We start from the raw sequence: 21,426 nt of genomic DNA on the forward strand, positions 1-21,426 counted from the left end.
CCCCAAGGTCCACTCCCAGCGGCAGAGGGAGTCTGGGCCCCCAAGGCCATGCACTCCGGGTAGAAGCGGTGTCCCCGCAGGGCCCCCGACCCCTGCGATCTTTCTTCCAAGGCCCCTCCCCTCCGGCCCCAGGGCCTCCTGCCCTTCCGAGAGCACCCCAGCACGTCCCACCCCAGGACCTTTGCACTTGCCGCTCCGGCCTGGGATGTTTTCCTCCGGTTGTTTCACCAGCGTCTCGGGCCCCACCCACCGCACAGGGTTCTGCTCAGAGGCCACCTCTGTCTGCAGGGAGGACACCCCTGGCCACCATGCCGCCAAAGACCACCTATGTCTCCCTCCACTTGAACGTAGGATCCCCCAGGGCAGGGGTTCTTGTCTGTTTTGTGTGCTGCCGGCCTCAGCTTCTGGAACAGGCTGGCTGGCTGAGCGGACGGGGGGGAAGGCGGCGGTGCCACCGAGAGTGCAGTACGGGGGCGGCCGTGTGACGTGAGGGCAGGCCCTTGTGGGAGGCCGTCCGTGCCATGTGCCTGGGTTTGGATTGGCAGGGGGAGCCCTCGGAGTGAGGAGGGGGTGCTGGGATGGGGCTGAGGGGGGTCGCCGAGGGGTGATGCGGAAGAGCCTGACCCGCTCCGGGGCTTGATGGGGTTCGGGGGGGCTTGTTTTCGAGCTCGGAGAGGCGCCGCCCTGGTTTGAAGGGGGCACCCAGCCGTTCAGGTTCCGCAGGGTGGCTCTCGCTAAAACTCGGGCTGAACTTGACTTTGAAAGAAGAGGGTACAGAATGTCAGGGGGTGTTCTCCAGTCAGGGCTCAGTGTCCCAGCCTGAAGGGCTCCAGCGGCCTGCTGCACCTGCACAGGAGGTTCTGCCCGAGGGCTGTCCCCCACACGGGCAGCCCCCCAGCAGGCCTGCCCTGAGCAGAGGCTGGTCCAGTGGCTGGAGAGTGGGGGGAGACAAGACAGCGCCCCTCGGGGCCAGGGTGGCACTGCCAGCTGGCCTCTGCAGGAAGTCACCTCCCAACGGGCCAGGGGCCGCAGGTGCCCTGAGGAAAGACTGGAAACTGATGGTTCCTTTCGAGGGAAAAGGATGTTTTATCCGCGGACACCTTGCTGACAGTGCTGCACCAGTGGGAGAGCTGGAGCTCAAACTGCTCTAAACAGAAGTCACGCAGGAGCCTCTGGGCCTGGTCCACAGCTCCCTGCCGTGTAGCCAGAGGCGGAGGGGGCGGGGCTCCGCCTGCCCCTGCAGCCCCACTGCCCACAGGCCACTCAGCGGGTGGCGGCCCCCACCAAGCGGGCTCCTAAATGGAATGGAAATAAGGTTGACAGAAAAGGAACAGTTTCTTTGAAAAAAAACTTTTTTTTTTTACAACAAAATCCTGTACAAAAGTATTTGGGAAAGAGAGAGAAGTTGCCCATCAAGAAGTGGACACCGTGGAATTTTAGGGAAGCACCAGAACACTTATACTGGGATAGGAATACATGATGATGGACGGAAACTCTGGAAAGTGCTGTGTGAGGTGGAACCTCTTAGCCAAGTGACCGCCTGACCCCGCAGCCCCTGCTGAGGGCCCTGTCCCTTAAAGGGGCACTTCCTGCTTCTTAGCCTCGAAGACCAAACACGTGAGGAATTACCGAGAAAGCCACCAGATGTTCTCCTGGGTTGACGCCGGCGACGGCCCCTGCAGACGCACGGGTGTGGGGCGCAGGGGACACAGCCTGGGGCAGGCGTCGCTGTGCCAGGCAGGTGCGATGTGAGTGTCTTCCCAGCTGATGATGTGGGTGGAGGGATCTGTGCTAGACGGTTCTCACGGCCTTGGAACCAGCAATCGGACTCCGCCCCACCCCCGCCCCCCGCGGGGTCACAGGGCCTGGGGCCATTTGCATCAGTCAGACCGAGGGGACAGCCCCTTCTGGCCTCCCTTGTTTCCGCTGGCAGGTGCAGTGAGCGCCCAGGTGGACGGAGCAGGACCGCAGAGGGAGAGAGGGCCGGCACTGGCTCCCTGCCCTGGGGCTCCCCGCCCCCGCCCCCGGGCGGGGCCTGCTGGGCGCTGTCCCAGGTGCTGAACGCCGCGCCTCCCAGGCCAGTGCGGGAACAGCTGGCGGGCCACACTCTTGGCTTTTTCGGTCGGCTGGAAACCAACCTCAGGTGGAAGCAGCAGAGTCACAGACCTCAGCTCAAAGCTAAGACACGCCTCCCCTCTTAACTACAACAAAAAGGCCTGTTTTGTTGTGAAAGTGATGCGCGATGATGGTATTTTTTAAAAAAGAGACAGAGAGGGTCGTGGGGGAAGGGCTGGTGGGGCCGGCCAGAGGCAGACTCAGTGACTCGCGCCAGCTGCCGTTCCTCCTTCTCGCCCCTCGCGAGCGGGTTTTTTTGAAAAAACGTTCTTTGCTCCTATTTTTATTCATAATGTTGTATTTTGCTTTCTTGGAGCACTGTAAAGGTTTTCCCGGTTACCGCAGACTCCTCCAGGAGTTTCGGGTTGTCCCCTCAGTGCGGCGTGCGTGGCCGGCCCGCCCTCTGCCTCGCCCCCGGCACTCGGCCCGGCGTCTGGTGTAGGTGGGCGCTCGGACACTGCGGATCGAATGAGTCGGCCCCAAATGGCCCAGCTGGTAAACAGTGTCCCTGGGTTGGACATTTAGGATACCCTTCCCTCCCTTTTCACCATTTAAAAGTGACAGATGTGAGGACAGAGGGCAGGGGGGGTCGGCAAACGGCGGCCTGGGGCTAAATCTGGCCAACCGCCTGTTTTTATAAATAAAGCTTTATTGGAACACACACACACACACACACACACACACACACACTCATTTATATATCGCCGTGGCTGCGTTCACACTCCAGTGACAGAACCGAGTCCAGCCACGGAGACCACGTGGCCTGCGAAGCCGGAAACATTTCCGGCCTGGGTAGACCTGGCTGTGACACCATCGCCCTGGTGGTCGTCGGGGTGAACTGCGTGCCCACCCAGGACGCCTTCCGGGTGCTGCCTCTTGCTTTGACCCAGCGATGGAGCCCGGGACACGAGCTCAAGGAAAGAGACTGTGACTCGGGAGCACCCACAGGCACACCTGGGTCTCACCGAGCGAGGGCGTGTGGGAGCGAGGGCAGGGACGGGTGTCTCCCGTGGCGAGAGGGAGACGCCTCAGACCGCTGACCGGACGGCAGGTCTCCGGAGGAGACGTTCTCTGGGCACACGCCCGGACCTGGGGTGCGCGGCCAGGGGCTCCGAGAGCCGAGGCTGGGGCATGGCCGGAGTGTCTGACTTCCAAGCTGCTTCCCAGCCCTGCCATCTCAGGACCCCTCACGCTCAGCCAGGGGACGCTGGCTGGGGGTCCGGCCTCTCTGGGTAGCCCATGTTGCTCCAGCTGTGGGTGGCTTGACCCCCCTCTTCTCTTCTGGGCCCTTCTCTGCCCCTCTCGCCCCTCGTCCCCACGGAGCCCGACCCCACCTCCAGCAGACGCCGGCTCAGCGCAGCCCCCGCCCGAGCTCCTGACCTTCTCCCTTGAACACGCGTGTGCGCCGGCACCCCGGTGTCCGTGCCTGACCTCCGTGCCGCCGCGGGGGTTCTCTCCAGCAGCCCCCCGGCCTGTGGTGCTGCCGGCCGGGGCTCCAGGAGGAGACCGGGGCTCACGGTCCCCTGCTGCCACTCGACACAGGGGCCGTTGTGCAGTGTGGCGGGGGCGAGCCAGCTCCCAGGGCCCCCGCACTGCGGGAAACGCCGGAGGCGGTTGCTTTAACATTCACTGTGAGGCGGTCGACCGAGGAGTCGGGCAGGAAATGGGTCAAATCTGTAGAGAAACGACACAGACTTAAAAACTGCCCCTTTTGCAAGGCTGAGTCGGGGAGCCCCAGCCTCGGCAAACGCCCTGCGGCTGAGCGGACTGAGCCCTGGGGGTCGGAGCGGCCCTGGGCCAGCACGTGGCCCTGGGCTGTGAGCTCCGCCTCCGCCCGTCCCTGCTCCCTCCCGGGGGCGGCTGGCCCGGGTCCTCCTGTGCTCGGCTCCCCTCGCTCCCGGGGAGAGAGTGGCGGGTGCACACGGCCCCGGCGACCCCCGGAACTCGGCCCCTCGGCTCCGGGATGAAGTCTCAGGATGGACTCCGCTCCGACAGGCCAGCTGCCTTCCGGCCCCGAGCTGGTGTGACAGGAATCCTCAACACTTCCTGCCTCTTCAACCTCTTCCCCTCCCTCCCTCCCTCCCTCCCTTCCTCCTTCCTTTCCATCTCTGCTCCCAGGTCTTGAGTTGGTGTCCTTCTCAACCTCCTCTTGGATCATGTGCTGGGGTGGGCCCCCCAGGTGTGCACCCTGAGGTGCAGGTGGAGGTGGGGAGGCCGCTGGCTGGGTGCCCTCCTCCAGCTCCGAGTTGTCACACCCCCGAGGTGGTTTCCCAGCAGGGCGCAAAGGCCCCGAGGCCAGGGACGCGCCTCCTTTGCTGCTGCACCCCCTGGGCCTACGGTGGGGGCGGGGCTGCTGCGGGAATGGCTGCCAGCCCCAGTCAGAAGCGACTTCTAAGATTCCGAGCAGTGGACGCGCCCAGGTGAAGCAGAACAAGTCACCACTTACGAGGGGGCCCCCGACAGCCGGAATTATCTTCTGGAGGGCAGGCCCCTTACAGTACAGGCTTTCCCCGCCAGGTGGGTGGTTAGGGAACCCACTGGTATCAGTGCACCAGCTGGCGTTGCTGTGAGAGGCTGGGTTCGGCTTCAGTGAGTTTTTTTCTGAAGACTCTTTCATCGCGTTTGCCCATTTCCGGCTGAGCGAGTTACCAGCGCACCTCTCCATGCCACGCTGAGTGGTCAGCAGTTTTTGACTGAAAATGGCAGGATCCTTCCCCTCCCACCCCCCCATCCCAAGCACCCACAAGCACCAAAAGGCATCAGAATTGACGAGCTCAAAAACTGTTGTGAGCAGTAAGAAAAACGTCTCCATAGGCGCACGGCGCCCACTGGAGAAGACTTGGAAGGTGACTGAGGTTCAGACGTGTGGGGATGAACACAGTTTTTTATGAATTCCTTTTTTTTTGCCGCTCCCCCATACTCGTGTGCCACCCCGCGCCCCTGCTGGGGGCCGCCTCCCCTGAGTGGCGGTGATGTGGGCTCGCAGAGCCGAGGGGGCTGTGACCGGGGTCAGAAGCACCCAGGGGTGTCGGACCCGCGGCTGCAGGCGGCGCAGGCCCCAGAGTTTCTGACACCTCCCAGGCGATGCTACTGCAGGGCCGGAGCTGCCAGCCACCGCCCTCGGGTCCCGGGGAGGGCGCTTCGGTGAGACCCCTCGGTAGGCGCCCGCCCGCGCGGGGGAGGCCCCCGAGGCTGGCGTTCCCGAGGTGCCGGCCGGCTGTCGGGGGGACTCACGGCCTTCGCTCCCGGCCCGCGGTGCCATCCGTTTCCGCGGCGTCGCAGGCAGGTTGCTGACTCGCCCTAATGAGGTTTTGATTACTTCCCATTTGTCTCTTTCATCGGCGTGATATTAAAAACCCTTTTTATTTGGACTCCTTGTACTTCCTGCAGTTCTCAGTTTTGCTGTACACTGAACTTCGTGTGCAGATGAGAGCCGGAGACCAGGGGAGGCGGAGAGATGGGGGAGGGCGCCCGCGGGCCTGGTGCAGAGCCCTGCGGCCCTGGGCAGTCGGTCCCTCCTCTTCCCTGGGCTCCCGGGGCTCGCTTTTCCCACGGCCCCGGGGCGGGGCGCTCTGGAGTCCCTGCGGGGCTGTGAGTGTTCACACGCAGCTCACGCGCTGCAGGGCGGCGCCGGCAGGTGCGCCAGGCCCTTCCGTCACCCCCGCTCCGCTGACGGCGTGCTGAGGTCCAGGGGGGTTCCGGCACCCGGCACACGGCCGGTTGGTAGTGGGGTGAGACCTTGAACCAGGCGGCGTGACTCCCACACCCTTGCAGCCCTCCAGCGGTGGGTGCGGCTTTGGTCTTGGGTGTGAGGAGGGTTCGGCGGTGAGAGCTGCGTTTTGTCCCTGGGGAGGCCCGCACGGGGGCGGCCCTGGCCTGCAGGGCCTCACTCAGCCCTGCGGCGCGCAGCCCAGCGCCTCCTGTCTGGGACCCAGACCCGGGGCAGGCACAGGCCCTGCAGCCCCGGCCCGCCCAAGCTAATGACCCGGCACCTGGGTGAGGGCCTCTCTGCACCCACAGTGAGGAACCAGTTCCCAGAGGCCCAGCTGTCAGCGCTGTGGGGCTTGGAGGTGAACCCAGGTCTTTTTCCAAGTTCTCCCTCTCCCGATCACAGGAAGAGGACACTTTGCATGTATTGATGTCACAGACGCTTTCTGAGCCGCCCCGGGTGCCAGGCGGTGTCCCAGGACACGGGGCAACAGAGCCCAGTTGGGCTGCCCCGGCCTCCGGGAGCTCGCGGTCTGTAACGGGGGGCGGGAGCCCCGCGGGGAGCGTGTGCATGTCTCTGTTCTCTGGTGCGTCCGCAGCCTGCGGCCGCCCTCACAGGCCGCTGGGGGTCCCTGTGTGTCTCCTGGGCTGTCCAAAGTCTTGGGCAGAGCTGCGGGGGTGGTTCTTCGTCTCTAGAACCTGAGACCCTCCGCCCAGCCCAGCCCAGCCACCCTCTTCAGCGCCCCCCACAGCCCTTCCCGGGAGCTGGCAGGCAGCCCCCGTGTGAAGCTGGCTGGGGAGCCCCGCTTGGTGCGGACGGCGGAGGGAGACCCGTGGGGCTCGGGCCAGGCCCCGGGTCTGATCGCGGCGCTCCCTCGGTGGCCTCGGTCGCTCCGAGGTGCGGCGGGGCGTGCCCAAGGCTGCGGCGCAGACGCCGGCCGGCAGCGGCCACACAAATGCAGAATCCGTGCGATGCCAAACTGACTCCTTTACCATGCGTTTGCCTTGAAAATGGGCCGTTACACTGAAACCACTCCTTGAGATCCGGAAAAAATTTAGTATTCTTACCGAAATTGACTTAGATTTGTGCCTTGAAACTCACCTCACTTTGCTGCAGCCAAGAGTGTTGGAGAGATCCTGGGCTTGGCCCCTAGTTAGCTTCCGTCCTGACACCCTCCAGGCGCCCGCGCAGGTGTCTTTGGGGACGGCTTCGTGCAGAGGTGACGCGCGCAGGCCGCGGGTCCTCGAGGGCTGGTTGTGCGGCCGTCGTCACAGCCCACTCAGGACACTTCCATTGCCTTGCAAAGGAGCCTCGTGCCCGTGGAGGCCACCCAGCCCTTCCCACTGCGCCGGCCCCAGGCAGCCCTCGCCCCCTCTCCATCTCCATCCGTTTGCCTGTTCCGGACGCCTCACGGCCGTCACACCCGGGCGGGCTCTGGTTCCGGACATCTCGTGGCCGTGAGACCTCGCCTGGTGCGGTCTCTGGCAGTGGCCCCCCCGCTCGGAGCACTGTGTCCTTGGGGCCCGTCCAGGGCGCGGCCCGTGTCAGCACATCGGCCTGTGTGTGCCCGGATAGCCCTCCCTCACCTGTGCCGACTGCACCGTGCTGATGTGCTCGCCTGTCGGCGGACATCGGTGTCTCAGTCCGGGCTGCTGGGCCCTGACTGGTGCAGCTTGCTGGGCTGGGCTGGGCTGGGCGGGTCCCACGGAGCAGCAGGTCACCTGCTGGGTCCCCGGTCGGGGCGCGTGCCTGGGTTGCGGGTCCAGTGCCCGGTCGGGGCGCGTACGAGTCGCAGCCCATTGATGTCTCCCTCTCACATCAGTGTTTCTCTTCTTCTTCCCGTCCCCTCCCTCTAAAACTAAGTAAAATCTCAAGAAAAGAAACAGTCTAACTTTTTGGCTGCTTTAGCTCCCGCCGCTGCAACCTGCAGGGCTTTGTGTGGACGTGTCTTCACTGCTGTCAGGCCGGGCCTAGGCAGGGAGCCGCTGCACCACACGGTGGCTCGGTGGGCAGTGCTCGGTGGGCTGAGCTCGGTGGGCAGTGTTTGGTGGGCAGCATCTGGTGGGCAGCAGTTTGAGGCCCCGCCCGGCTGTGCCCCCCACATGCCACCAGTGGGTCTGAGGGTCCAGCCTCTGCGTGTTCAGCAACGCTAGCCGTCGGCCTCTGTGCTGACCCCGGCACCGCGGGTGTGGAGTGGCCCGAGTCAGGCCGCCGCGGGCTGTCCGCCTCCTCACGGACGAGCTCCGGGGCTGGCCCGCCCGAGGGAGCTGGGTCGTTCCGTCCCAGTTATGGCATCGAGACGCACGAACCTGTTCATGGTGCTCCATGCGGTCCTTCTGACGCCTGCAGGTTCTCTCTGCTCCCAGTGATGCTGACGCTTGTGTCGTCTTTGTCTTTTCTCAGTGCGGCGAGAGGTTCACCCCTCTGGTTGGTCACGTCGACGAAACGTCGGCTGTTCTCCGTCGTTTCTCTGTTTTCAGTTTCGTTCATTTTTATTTATTGTTTTTATTTCTTTTTGCTTGCTTTGGCTTTAATTTGTTCTTCCTTTCCTAATTTCTTAAGGTGGCAAGTTATATCGTTGATTTGAAATCTCCTTTTAATGTCAGCATTTTAATTCATTACGTTTTCATCTAAGCCCACGTCCCACAAATTTTGATACGATGTGTTTAGGTTTTCATTCAACCGGAAAATATTTCCTAAGTTTATTTCCACTTCTTGTTGATCTCTGGGTTATTCAGAAGTGTGTTGTTTAGTTTCTGAACGTGTAAGGATTTTCCAGATAGCTTCCTGTTAACTGATTTCTAGTTGAGTTCTGTCGCGGTCAGCAAGCACACTCTGTAGGATGTCAACCTTCTAAAGTGTATTCGGGCCAGTTCTGGGGCCCAGCTGATGGCTGGCTGACCCAGTGTCCCCCTGCGCTCTTGGGAGGAGCATGTACTCTGCTGTCGTGGGGGCGGGGCGCTCCGCCGGCGGCAGTCCGGCCCAGCTGGCTGACGGTGCCGTCCAGGCTGCCCCTCCGAGTCCTGCCCATTTTTTTGTCTCCTTGTTCTTCCAGTGACGGGCAGAGGAGTGCCGAAGTCTCCGTCTGTGGCTGTGGAGTTGTGTGTGTATTTCTCCGTTCGGTTCTATCACTTTTTGCTTTATGTATTTTGAAGTTGCCGCCACAGCTCCATGGGGGGTGTGGGGGGGCTGCTCTCAGGTCAGAGCTGTTAGAGAAAATAAGGAAAAAGAGAAAAAGAAAACAAAATCAAAATAAAATAGCAGCTCCCCTCTGTGCTGGTCACTTCTCCAAGTTTTGACCTCCCTTCCCAGTCAATCTGCTTCTGTCTACTCTTCTGAGAGTTCCGGGGAAGCGCCTTCTGTTTTGTCGGGGTTTTAGCTGTGGTCCGCGGGGAGAGAGGCTGGAGGAGGCCGGGTGGGCTTTGACCATATTCATTCCTGGCCTTGCGTTTTCCCTCTTCCCGGCGGATGCTGCCTGCCCTGCAGTTTCCACCCACGTTTCCTCTCCAGGGACTTCTCCCAGGGCCTCACCGCGTGGGTGTCCCCTACCCCCACTGGATTGGGTGCCCCTCCCCCCACTGGGTTGGGTGTCCCTCCCCCCCACTGGGTTGGGTGCCCCATCGCCCCTCGCTTGGTTGGGTGCCCCTCCCCCCCACTGGGTGGGGTGCCCCTCCCCCCACTGGATTGGGTGCCCCATCCCCCCGCACTGGGTTGGGTGCCCCGCCCCCCACTGGAATGGGAGCCAGTAGGGGCTGCGAACACAACGCTCTCACCCGCCCGGTGCTGAGGACTGGCGGGGCCCACGCGCCCGTTAGTGTTTCCAGACTGCGCACCGCACCAATCCCGACGAGCCCGCAGCATCACCCTAGGGTTTTAGGGCTGTGGCAGCGTGTGTGCCGTCCGAACGGCTGCGCTGGCGGAAGCACGTGGCTGGGGTGTGCCCCGCGTCCGCGGGCCGGGGGCCAGCAGCCACGGCCTCTGCTTCCTCTGAAGAGGGGCGGCCTGGCGCTCGCCAGCAGGTCTGGCGCGAGGCCGCGGAAGGTGGCGGGTGGGCGGGCCGAGGTGCGGAGTCTCCGGTGCTCAGAGGCCTCGTGGGCGGCGCCTGCCCTCGCCCTCCGCGGGCCCTGCTTACGCGGCTCAGCCCCCAGCCCCACCCACCCCGGCGCGCTCTCCGCGATCCTGGAAAAGCTCGGCGGCTCTGGTTCGCCCGCTCACTTATCTACTGAGCATGCGCCGAGCGCCCGCCTCGTCCGGCACCTTCCAGTTTGCAGGGGTCAAAGAAACTGCGGGAAACGCCTCATGACCGGCCGAGCCCGAAACCGCGGTGGCAGCGTTCGGATGGTCCTCCCCTCACACCCCGACACCTGTGCGCTCCCGTCCGGGGCTGCGCGAGAGGTCGAGCAGGTTGCCCTTGGCTCCCGCGCGCCTGGACGGGGTGGCTGGGGCTGGTCTGCTCCCCGCGTGGGGTAGTCCGCACCGCAGGAGTGTCTCGCTGACACGACCCAGGGCTCCTGTGGCCCAGAGATCCTCATCGGCTCCCGCTGGCCTGGGCGGTGCTCCCTACACGGGGGTCCTAGGGAGCGCCCGGGGTGACAGTGGTCCATCGCTTTCCCTCCGCCCTGCTGAGGCTCTGGGCGGTCCCAGGAGGAGGCCCTGCCCCGCCTCTCTGCTCCTGCCCTGGGCCTGGCTGCCAGGGAGATGGGCCAGCTCACCTCCGTCTCTTCTGCACCCCCCAGTGGCCAGGACGGCGAGATCTGCCCCGGTTCCGGAGGGTGGAAAGTAGAGGGGGGCAGTGGTCAGATGCCGGGCACAGGGCACACCCCCTCTCCTGCCCTCGGCCAGTGCCCTGTGACGTGGCATCTGTTGGCCCCTGTGCTTCATCAGAGAGAGGGACCCCTCCCCTCGGTGCCCTGGGTACCGTTGCCGGGCCAGGCCCGGTGTTGGGGGGACCCCACAGGCCCAGGCAGAGGGGCCTGCACCTTGTCCAGAGCGGGCCTGAGCTTCTGTGTGCTGCCCCATTGCCTCTTGAGGGTCAGGACCCCGGGGAGAGGTGTGCAAATGCCCTGCACAGCACAGAGCTGGGCACCCGGGGGGTGGCTGCGTTGTTAGAGCCCGATTCTACTGGTGGCTCCGCTGTAACGTGAGAAGTGCCAGTTTCTCAGCTGAGAGGATCAGCAGTGTGGACACGCGTGGACTTGACTGTCTCTGCCCTTCTTCCCTTCCCTCGAGTTCTGTGTCTGTGACTTAAACGTTCACGGTCTTCCGCGTGACGGCTTCTCCGCGGGTGTGGGCGGACTCGTTCCGACTTCAGCCGGCACCAGCTGAGCAGCTGCTCCCTGCCTCTGGCTGTGCGGGAGGGAGGGGCCGGGCTGCCGTGTCCCCCGCCCCCCCCCGGCCGAGCCTCGCCGTCCCGTCTGTGCCAGGTGCCGGTAATCCTGACCCCCACGGTCGTGAGGAGTGACCGAGGCCCGTGGGAAGCCCCTAGCAAGGTGCACGGCCCACAGTAGGTGTCCGGTTAATGCTACCTGCCACCTTGTTCTCAGATGATCGCCATGGGGCCCTGCCCCCCTCGAGGCCGTGGTGGCTGGCGATCATGAGCTTGTCTTTGGTTTTGCTCAAAGCCGAGCGGAGGCCGGACCTTTCCCCAGCCGGGTGGCCACCGGACCGAAGTGGCCGTGGCTGCTCTTGGCTGGAGATGCTCTCTCACCCAGGGCGGTAGCAGGGTCCCCTCAGCTCGGTCAGAGGCTTGGATGGACATCCCTGTGCCTTTGATTCATGTTTAAGAGAGAACGAGTTAATTTTTGCCTAGTAAGTATGGATGCTCAGGATATGGGGGAAGAGCCCAAAGGGGGACTTCGGGAGATGCCACGGTGGGAACCCTGGTGTCGGGAGCCCCAGGCACCCCCCCCCCAGGAGTTCCGGGAGGTGCAGGGAGAGGCCCCTCTCTGCACGGACCCTGCCCCTCCACGCAGCTCCAGAGGGACGGCGCCACCCTCCTCCGCAAGTCGTCTGAGGGCTGCTCCTCCTCTCCTCCTGGGGGAAGGCCCGGGGCGGCCCTGGTGAGCCCCCCACATCTGGTGCCCCCACTCTCTGGGCCTCAGGTCCCCCCCGTCTGTCAGGAAGGGGCTGAGCTCTGTGATGTGCCTCTCTCTCGAGCAGACCCCCGGTTTAGCTGGGAAGGGCTGAGCCGGTGGAGGAGGGGGCTTGTCCCTGCCCTGAGGCCCGGGGTCACGTTTGAGCAGAGGAGACAGCATTGGCGGTGGGAGCCCAGTGTGACGGCAGCTGCCACGGAGGTGTGGGAAGGGTCCACAGAGGAGGGAGCTGGCAAGTCTGCTTGGGACCTCTGGGGCATGGCTGGCAGAGGGTTTCATAGGATGCATAGGAGCTTTCTAGGCAGCAGGCCAGGGAGGGGCGTCTTAGGCAGAAGGAATGCGGAGAGGCACGGGTGTGAAGGGTTCGACAGGGGAGGGAATGGGGCGGGGTCTGTGTGGCTGGAGTGTGCGGGGGGGGGGGGGGGTGCGCACGTGCAGAGGAGGGGCAGGAACCGAGGCGAGCCTGGCTGTCCGAGCAGGGCCTCCACCCTGCCACTCGCAGGTTGCGTCCCAGAGCTGAGCACGCCGAGGGGCCTTTGGCACCGGGGAGCCCGCCCCGGGCAGGCAGACCCCCGGCGTGCCACTGACGTCGGCTTTCAGCAAGGCTTGGAGGCGAGGCTGGTCCCCCGGGGGCCCGAGCAGGCTCATCAGTCACACCTCGACGTGAAAGGGAAGGGTGCCCTCCCCCAGCACACGGTTATTAAAGTGCGCCATCTTTAAGCCTCATTAAAGAGTGTTAAATGCTAATGAATTTAGAGAGGGGTGTCTTGGGGCCTGTCTCCTTGGAAACGTCTGAGAGCAGGTGCTTCATAATGAGCTGTACCTATTTTAACAGGGAGCCACGGGGCCCACTCTGAGGGGCTGGGCCTCGGAGGCTGAGGGGTACGTGTGAACGAAGCTGGTGGAGGCCACGGAGATGCTTTGTGCTCTCGGAACTATCGTTCTCCGGTGGTTTCTATGGAAACCGCTGGCACCCAGGGAGGAGGGCTGCTGAGCTCCAGGCTCGTTTACGCAGCACACGGCCACGCCGCCCCAGCCACCAAAGGCTGCCCGCGTCCCCTGGGCGGGGCGGGCCTGGTTCCCGGGACGGGACGGGACAACCGATGTCTGCTTCGGTGGCGGTGCTCCCGCGTCAGCGACCCCTGCCCCGCACCGGCGGCGTGGCTCGGCCTCGGCTGGGCCCGCTCTGCTGCTTGTTTCAGCCCGGCTGCCGACGAGGGGGGACGCCGGTGGCGCCCGGTCCTCCCACGGAGCTCCCCGAAGAAACTTTTCACGACTGAGAAACTCGGGCGCGGTCCAGCGCGGAGAGGCGGCGCGCCAGCCCTCCTCGCGGCCAGCAGCCCCTCTGGGCGGTCAGAAACTGGTGGCCGAGCTGCTCTGCTCCGGAGCCCGGCCCGTGTCCCCGCACGCGCCTCCCTTGCCAGCCCCCCGCTCAGTTATTTTGAAGCAAAGCCCAGAAATACGCTATCACTTCGTTTGTACATACTTCTGTTTCTTTAAAAGACAAGGACTTAAACATTATTGTGATACAACTGTCACTTCTAACAGTGTAGTAGTAACTGCTAATATCCTCACATGCCCCGTCCATGTTCAAAGTCCCCTGACTGCCTCCCAACTCCAGACACCGTGTGAACAACCGCCGCGCTCCGGTCGGTCGCGTCTCGGAAGACTTGTTTATTCTGTACTTTCCTCTCCCTTGTTTTCCTTGCCATTTACTTACCGAATCGATCGCCTGTCCTTTGTTTTCCCGACTGCATCCCCTGCGGTGCCATTTAACACAACTTCGGATCCCTCCGTGTCTTAGACTCGGGGAGCGCCCTGCACGCAGACCACCGGGGCTTGTTGCCCTGGCGCCCCGTCTGATTCAGGGGCCTCGGCCGGGCTGGAGGGGCCAACTCAGCACTGCCGGTGTGGCTGGGCCCCGGCCCTTCCCTTCCCTTCCCTTCCCTTCCCTTCCCTTCCCTCCCCTTCCCTTCCCTTCCCTTCCCTTCCCCTCCCCTCCCCACCCCCCTCCTTTCCACCTTCCTTTTCTTTCCACAGCAAAGACCTACACAGAGGCTTGACAGGACTTAGGGGATGGCCCCGACCCTTGGCCATAGAGGATTCAAGGACTTCCCCCCCGTCGACAATATTGGGTCAGACTCAGGCTCAATTCTTTCGGCAAGAACGGGCAGGCCGTAGTGCACGCTTCCGTCAGGCGGCGCCTCCCGTCGGGTTGAGCCCCTTTTCATGGTGTTGTGGTCGGCCAGGGGGCTCAGGTCCTGCCGGCTTGGTGGCTCCGTTACAGAGTCCCCATCAGTTGTCACCTAACGGTCTCCGCAGTTCCTGGTGGCCGTCGCCCCGGCCCGTGAGCTCCCGGAGGCCGCAGAACCCCACACAGTTCTTTACAGCGCGCTCTGCTCGCCACGCAGCCCCCCGGGGGGCAGGCCAGGCAGGAGAAAGCCTCCGTCTTCCCGTCCGGCTCCGAGCTCTCGGAGCGCCTGTTTCCCCGGGCGTCTCCGGGGGAGGCGATTAGGTTCCGGTTGCTCCTTTCTGTAGCAGCGTTATGAACTCGCGGTTCACAGCATCTCGGACGGGTTTCGATCGCTGTGGCTGTTGCCCCAGTCCCAGGGTTCAGGCTGCCCTGCCGTGGTAAGTGGCCTTCTTCAAGCAGGCTCCTGAGTCTCCCTCTAGCCAGCCTGCCCGAGGGGAAGCTGACAGGCAGTTGACGTGCACAGGGAGGTTAGTGCCGCCGGACGTGTCCGCCCCTGGGGCCACCGCCACACTCAGGACCCAGGGCGTCCGCGGCGCGCGGAAGTCCCCCCGCCCCTCGGCTGCAGGTCCCCTCCTCTCCTCCAGCCCCCGGGCAGCCGCCGGTCCATCCTGCCACTAGGAGCAGCCTGCCCTCTCAGGCAGCGTGGCATCTTTCGGACCCGTCTGTGCACGCGCATGTGTCGGCACTCCTTTGTATGGCCGAGTGGCGTCCCATGGTCCGGATGCGCCACACAGTCCGTTTGTCCCTTCACCCGCGGGTGGACGCTTCGGTCGTCTCCGGTGCTCGGCTGTCCCAAATTAAGCTGCTGTGGGTATTCATGAACCAGTCTTCCGTGGACATGTATTCTGATGTCTGTCAGTTCACCTGGGAGGGTACTTGCCACAGGGTGTGGTACGTGTACGTTTACATTGGAGATGAACTGCCAAACCGTTGCCAAGTGATGGCGCCACTCTGCCCTCCTCCAGTGCTCCGCATGCTCCCCGGCCCTTGGCACTGTCACCCTTTCCCGGTTTAGCCATCGCAGGGCACGGCAGGGTCTGAGTGTGGCTTTGGTCTCGTTTCCCTGGTGACCGATGATGGGGAGCATCCTCTCGTGGGTTGATCGGCCATTTGAATGTCTTCTGTTATGAAGACTCTGTCCATATATGTTGTGTATTTAAGATGATGGCGATGGCGACGATGATGATGAAGTTGTAGGAGTTCTTTGTATGTTCTGGGATTATTTTCTCCCAATCCCTGGCCTTTTGTGTTCTATCTAAGACGTCTTTGCCTACTGTAAGTTTGCAAAGATTTTCTCCTATGTTCTGTTCTAGCAGTTTCATAGTTTTCACTTTTACTTTTAGGTTTATGATCATTTTGAATTAGTTTTTGTGCATGGTATGAAGTTTATTGATTACTTTTTGTTATGTGGCTGCCCAGTTGTTTGAGCACCATTTGTTGGAAAGACATTCCTGCTCCTATTAGATTGTTTTGAAACTTTGCTTGAAAATCAATCGGCGTTGTATGTGCGGGTCCCCCTCGGGTCCTCAGTTCCTCCCCATCGATGGACACATTTATCCTTTCACCAGCACCGCCGCACTCTCTGGGTTCCTGTGGCCAGTGCCACCCCACTCTCCGGGTTCCTGTGGCCAACACCGCCACACTCTCGGGGTTCCTGTGCCCGACACCGCCACACTCTCGGGGCTCCGTGGCTTTCCAGGGGTGTCTGAAGTGGGACGGCACACTTCAGCCCTGGCTTTCTTTCTCAGAACTGTTCTGGCTATTCTAGGTTCTTTCTATCCCCATTTCTGTCTGTTTCTGTTCATCAGAAAAAGTCTGTAGGTAGAAAAACAGGCGCACACACCAATGGAACAAAATTGGGAGCCCAGGAATAAAACCACAGGTATGTGGGCAAATAGTTTTTGACAAAGGAGCCAAAAACACACCGTGGAGAAGAGACAGCCTCTTCAGTGAAGGGTGCTGGGAAAGTCAGAAAGCCACATGCGAAAGAATGAAACTAGACTATTGTTCGTCCCCATATACAAAAATTGATTCAAAATGGATTAAAGACCTAAATATAAGAACTGAAACAAAAAGTTACATAGAAGAAAACACAGGTACTAAACTTATGGACCTTGGTCTTAGAGAGGATTTTATGAATTTGGCCCCAAAGGCAAAGGAAGTAAAGGCAGAAATAAATGAATGGGATTATATCAAACTTATTCAAACCGAAAAAAAGAGTCCGCACGGCAGAGGAAACCACCAACAGAACAAAGAGGCAATCAACCAGATGAGAAAAGATATTTGCAAACAACAGCTCTGACAAGGAGTTAATATCCAAAACATACAAAGAACTCATACAACTCAACTCCAAACAAACACACAGTCTAATTAAAAAAGGGCAGAGGATCTGAACAGACGCTTCTCCCAGGAAGACGCCCCACAGCCGGCAGACACAGGTACAAGACGCTCAGCCTCGCTCGCTGGCAGGAGAACGCGAGCCCACGCTGCACCGAGACGCCCCCTCGCACCTGCCCCCCCCCCCCCCGCTGCCCCCGTCAGAATGGCTGCGGTCCGCGGGACGGGGGAGACAGGCGGTGGCAGGGCTGGGGCTGTGCGGGAAGGGGAGCCCCCCCACCGCCGGTGGGGTGTATGCGCTGTGCAGCCGCCGTGCGGAACAGCCCGGAGGCGACCCAGGGCGTTCGGGAGAGCTGCCGTGCGACCCAGCACCCCTCTTCTGAACACCTCCCCCCCCCCAAGTCTGAAAACACCTGTTTGTAAAGATGCATGTGCCCCCGTGTTCGCGGCAGCGTCCTTCGCGGGGGCCGAGACTGGGGACGACCGAAGTGTCCTCGGACGGAGGGCTGGCCGAAGAAGGGGCGGCACACCCCGCCCGCAGGGGGCACCACGCAGCCGTAAGGAAAGACAAAGTACTCACTGCCTTTTGCAGCCACATGGGTGGGCCTTGAGAGCAGCCTGCTAAGCTAAGTCAGTCAGACGGAGAAAGGTAAGAACCAGAGGATTTCACTCACATGTGGGACATAAAACTGAAAGCAACAGCCCCGGCCGGTGTGGCTCAGTGGACTGAGCGCCCGCCTGTGAGCTAACGGGTCTCCAGGTCGATTCCCGGTCAGGGCGCAGGCCTGGCTTGTGGGCCAGGTCCCCAGTTTGGGGTGTGTGAGAGGCAACCACACATCGATGTTTCTCTCCCTCCCTTCCCTTCTGTCTAAAAATAAATAAATGAAATCTTTAAAAAATGTTTTAAAAACCGAGAGCAATGATGAACAGACAAGAAAAGCAAACAAAAACGGACGGACGCGGACGGGAGTGTAACGGTTCCCGGGGCGGAGGGGCGCCCGAGGGCGAAGGGGTCGGATGTGTGGTGACGGAGGAAGGTGCGGCTGTGGGGGTGAGCACGCTGCGACCCCCAGATGGCGCCTCGCAGACGTGCTCCCTTGAACCCCGTGTGACTTCACCAACCGGCGGTACCCTGGTGCGTCTACTTAAAAAGCGTGTGACCGGCACGGCCTGAAGGAAGAGGCGACCGTGTTGCCTCCCCTTTTCCCAGTCCGGCCCCTCCGAAAAGGGCACATCGGTGGAAGGCGAACTGACGTGCGGTGGGCCGCACGTGTCTTAAGTGTCCGGTCGGATGAGCTCTGGCATGCATGTGCATCCGTGGGACCGCTGCCTCGGTTACGGCCCGTGGTGTGTTTGTCCCTTCGAGTGTTCCGTGTCCCTTTCGTGACCCCTGTTGCCGCCCCCACGACACGACACGCGTGTCTTCAGCCAGCCGCTGATCTCTTTTGTGGAAATACGGAACGCACCCTCGTGTGGCTTTTCTCGGGCACGGTTACTGTGGGGTTGAACCGCACCGTCCTGCGTGGCGGTGCCCACTTGCTCCTCCGCATTGCTAAGGGGCGTTCTCTGCACGGCGCGCCGCGGCTCCCCTGGGGCGGTGGCCGCAGAGTCCGTGCCGTGTTTTCCCTGAGATGAAGGACACGCCTCCCATTCTCGCCAGTAACTTGACGGATGTGGATATTCTGAGCGCGTTGGCCATCTTCCGTGTGCTGTGGCCTTGGTCGTTCTCAGTCCGTGTCCTGATTCGCTCGCTCTCAGCTTCCGCTGGTCCACGCGACCGTGGGGCATCGTCCGGCGAGAAACCTCCAGCTCGGAGCCCTGCAAACCACTCTGGACACGCCCACTCAGTCACAGCGCCTTCTCCGTGCGCCGCACAAATCGTTTTTCGTGCATTTCAGTTGTGTTTTTACCTTTCTTGAAACAATAAAGCATAATATGCTGAAAATGTTGTGTATTTTCCTCTATCTTCAACACTAAAATGGCTAACACAAAAATTCACCCATTTTGATGTGTTTCTTTTCTTTTTTTTAATATTTTATTTATTTTTTTTTAGGGAGGGAAGGGAGGGAGGGAGAGAGAGAGAGAGAGAGAGAGAGAGAGAGAGAGAGAGAGAGAGAAACATCAATGTGCAGTTGCTGGGGGCCGTGGCCTGCAACCCAGGAATGTACCCTGGCTGGGAATCAAACCTGGGACACTTTGGTTCCCAGCCCACGCTCAATCCACTGAGCCACGCCAGCCGGGGCAATGTGTTTCTTTTCAATGCACACCGCTGCAACAGCTGTCGCAGCACAGTCTGGCAAAGTCGTTTCGAATGGAACAAGCCAGCTGAGCGCCACTGGAGCCACACTGTACGGAGAGAACTCTTTGGCCCGCCCAGTGGTCACCCACACTGACAGACACCCGGTCGTCCCCAGCTCTCGGTGTCACAGACAACTTCCTGGGCACGGTCACGCACAAGCCGTTGTGTTGGCACGTGCCTTCCTCTCTCCAGGTGTCACGGGCTGAACTGCGGCTCCCCAGTTCCTGTGTCCAAGCCCCAGCCCCCGCTGCGGCTGTGTTTGGAGGTGGGGCCTGACCAAGGCTGTTACGGTTACGTGAGGGCCACAGGATTGGGCCCCCGAACCAGTAGGGCTGGTGTCCTTAGAGGAGGAGGAGGAGACCCCAGGGGTCTCTCTGGGCACTGCGCCAGGACGAGGCCCCGTGGGGACACAGCAGGAGGCGTCCTCCTCAGACCCAGGAACGAGGTCTCCCCAGAATGCCCCCCTGACCCCGGCACATGGGCCTCAGACATCCAGCGTCCAGCACCGTGAGAAAACGAATGCCCGTCTTTTCGGCCCCCCAGTCTGCGGCCCGATGTCAGAGCAGCCCCGGCAGACTCAGGGCCCGGAGAGACCCCGGGACCGGACGGTCTGGGTCCTGCCCCGGGTGGCGTGTGCTAAACCTCTGGAGACACTGCCTGTTTTCCAAGGTCTGCGTCCCATGGTCCCGCCAACACTGTGCGAGGGCTCTGTCCTCCGCTTCTTCGCCGGCGTTGGGTGTGGTCAGGCTCTTCCAGGTCAGTCGTCGTGAAATGTGTGTCGCGTGGTGTCTCACCGCGGTTTTATTGCATGTGTCCTCGGTGACTAATGATGTTGAGCATCTTTTCACGAGTTTGATTTGCCGTCTTTATATTTTTTGGATGAAGTGTCCGTTCCATTCTTTTGCCCCTTTTTAAATCAGATTGTTTTTGTACTACTGAGTTTGGAGCTTTCTTTCTGTACTTTGGATGTAAGACTTATTACATGTGTGACTTGCAAATACTTCCTCCCGGTCTATAGGTTGTATTTTTATTCTCACAACAGTTTTTTTTTTCCCTGAAGAGCAGATTTTAAACATTTTAATGAAGTGCAGTTTATCAACTTTTTCTTTTCTGAGTCATGCTGCTGGTGTCTTATCTAGGTAATTCTTGCCCAAGCTAAGGCTGCAAAGATTTGCTCCTATTTACCTCCAGAAGTTATATCATCAGTGCCTTTATATTAGTCTGTGGTCCGTTTCATATGAATTTTTGTATATGGTACAAGGTGTGGGTGGAAGTTCGAGGCTTTTGCATATGGATATTTCATGTTCCTGCCACAGCTGTCGGAAGCAGCACCTGTGTCCCCGGCCCCTCTGTGGGCCAAGTGCGCGGGGGCCTGTCCCCCGCTCCCCTCTGCCCCATGGCTCTCCCCAGCGCTCCGACACCGATGCCTCCCCGTCTCCTATCGCCTCACCCTCACGATGAGTCTTGAAGTCAAGCAGGGCAAGTCTTCCGGGTGTTTTCAAAATGACGTTGACTGTTCTTCGTTCTTCGCATTTATATTTTAATTCTGCACTCACTTCTGTCTGTTTGCGCCAAAAGAGCCTGCTTGGACTTTGAATGGTGTTGCCTTTAATCTACAGACCGTTCTGGGAGAAGATTGAATTCCTAACAACTTCAAGTCTTCCAGTCCATGCACGTAGCATGTGTAAATCTTCTGCAGGTCTTCACCGGTGTTTGAGTTTTCATTGCACAGCTCCTTCACATGTTTCGTTGGATTTATCCCTAAGTGTTTCTGTTTTTATGCTATTATGGAACATCATACCTAACAACAGCAAACTGCACATTCTTTCAAGCGGTTTATATCATTTTGTTGATCTTTTCAAAGTACCAGATTTTTGGTTTTGTTGGTTTTCTCTAGTTCTGTTTAAAACTATGGATTTCTTTTCTTGCGTTAGTTATTTCCTCTGTGTAAACCTTGGGGTTAATCTTATCTTCTTTCTCTACTTCCTACAGGAGAAGTTGAAGTCATTGTGTGGAAACTGATGTTCTCTTCCGTTAGGGACAGTTGGTGGCATTGATTTCCCTCTGGGTCTGGCAGCCGCTCTACACAACTTTTCATGCATTGCTTTTCATCCCCTTTCAGTGAAAAATACTTTATAATTACTTTTTTTATTTCTTTGTGATTTGTGGGTTATTTAGCATTGTGCTATTTAGGCTACAAATGCTTGGGAATTTTCTAGATACCTGCCAGTGGTTTGTAATGCAACTCCACTGTGGTCACAAAACACACATTGTCTGTTTACATCCTTTTAACTCCCTTGAGACGCGGCGGGCGTCCTAGGACATGATCTGTCTCAGTCAGTGTTCTGTGCACATTTGAGAAGAATGTGCATCCCACTGTCGTCGGGTGCGGAGTTCTCCAAATGTCAGATCGAGGTGGGCGATAGCATTGTTCACGACCCCTGCACCCTGTCCGATGCCTCTGTTGGTTCTCCCAGTTGAGAACGGCTGGTTGGAATTTGTGGCTGCGAGAGTGGATTTGTCGTATTTACTTTTAAAGTCCTTTAGTTTTCCTTCATTTATTTTGAAGCTCTGTTATTAGGCGCATACACGTTCAGGGTTGTTATGTCCTCCTGACGAA

General features: G+C 60.3%; 1 protein-coding gene across 6 annotated transcripts in view; it reads left to right on the top strand.

Moving 5' to 3' along the window:
* Window positions 1-21,426, top strand: part of WDR25 (WD repeat domain 25) — a 120,479-nt gene that overhangs the window by 88,529 nt on the left and 10,524 nt on the right. The gene's annotated exons all lie outside the window — the stretch shown is intronic.

This window comes from Phyllostomus hastatus, unplaced genomic scaffold (genome assembly GCF_019186645.2).
Source record: "Phyllostomus hastatus isolate PE091 unplaced genomic scaffold, TTU_PhHast_1.1 phas_scaffold_501, whole genome shotgun sequence".
In the NCBI taxonomy this organism is placed as follows: domain Eukaryota; kingdom Metazoa; phylum Chordata; class Mammalia; order Chiroptera; family Phyllostomidae; genus Phyllostomus; species Phyllostomus hastatus.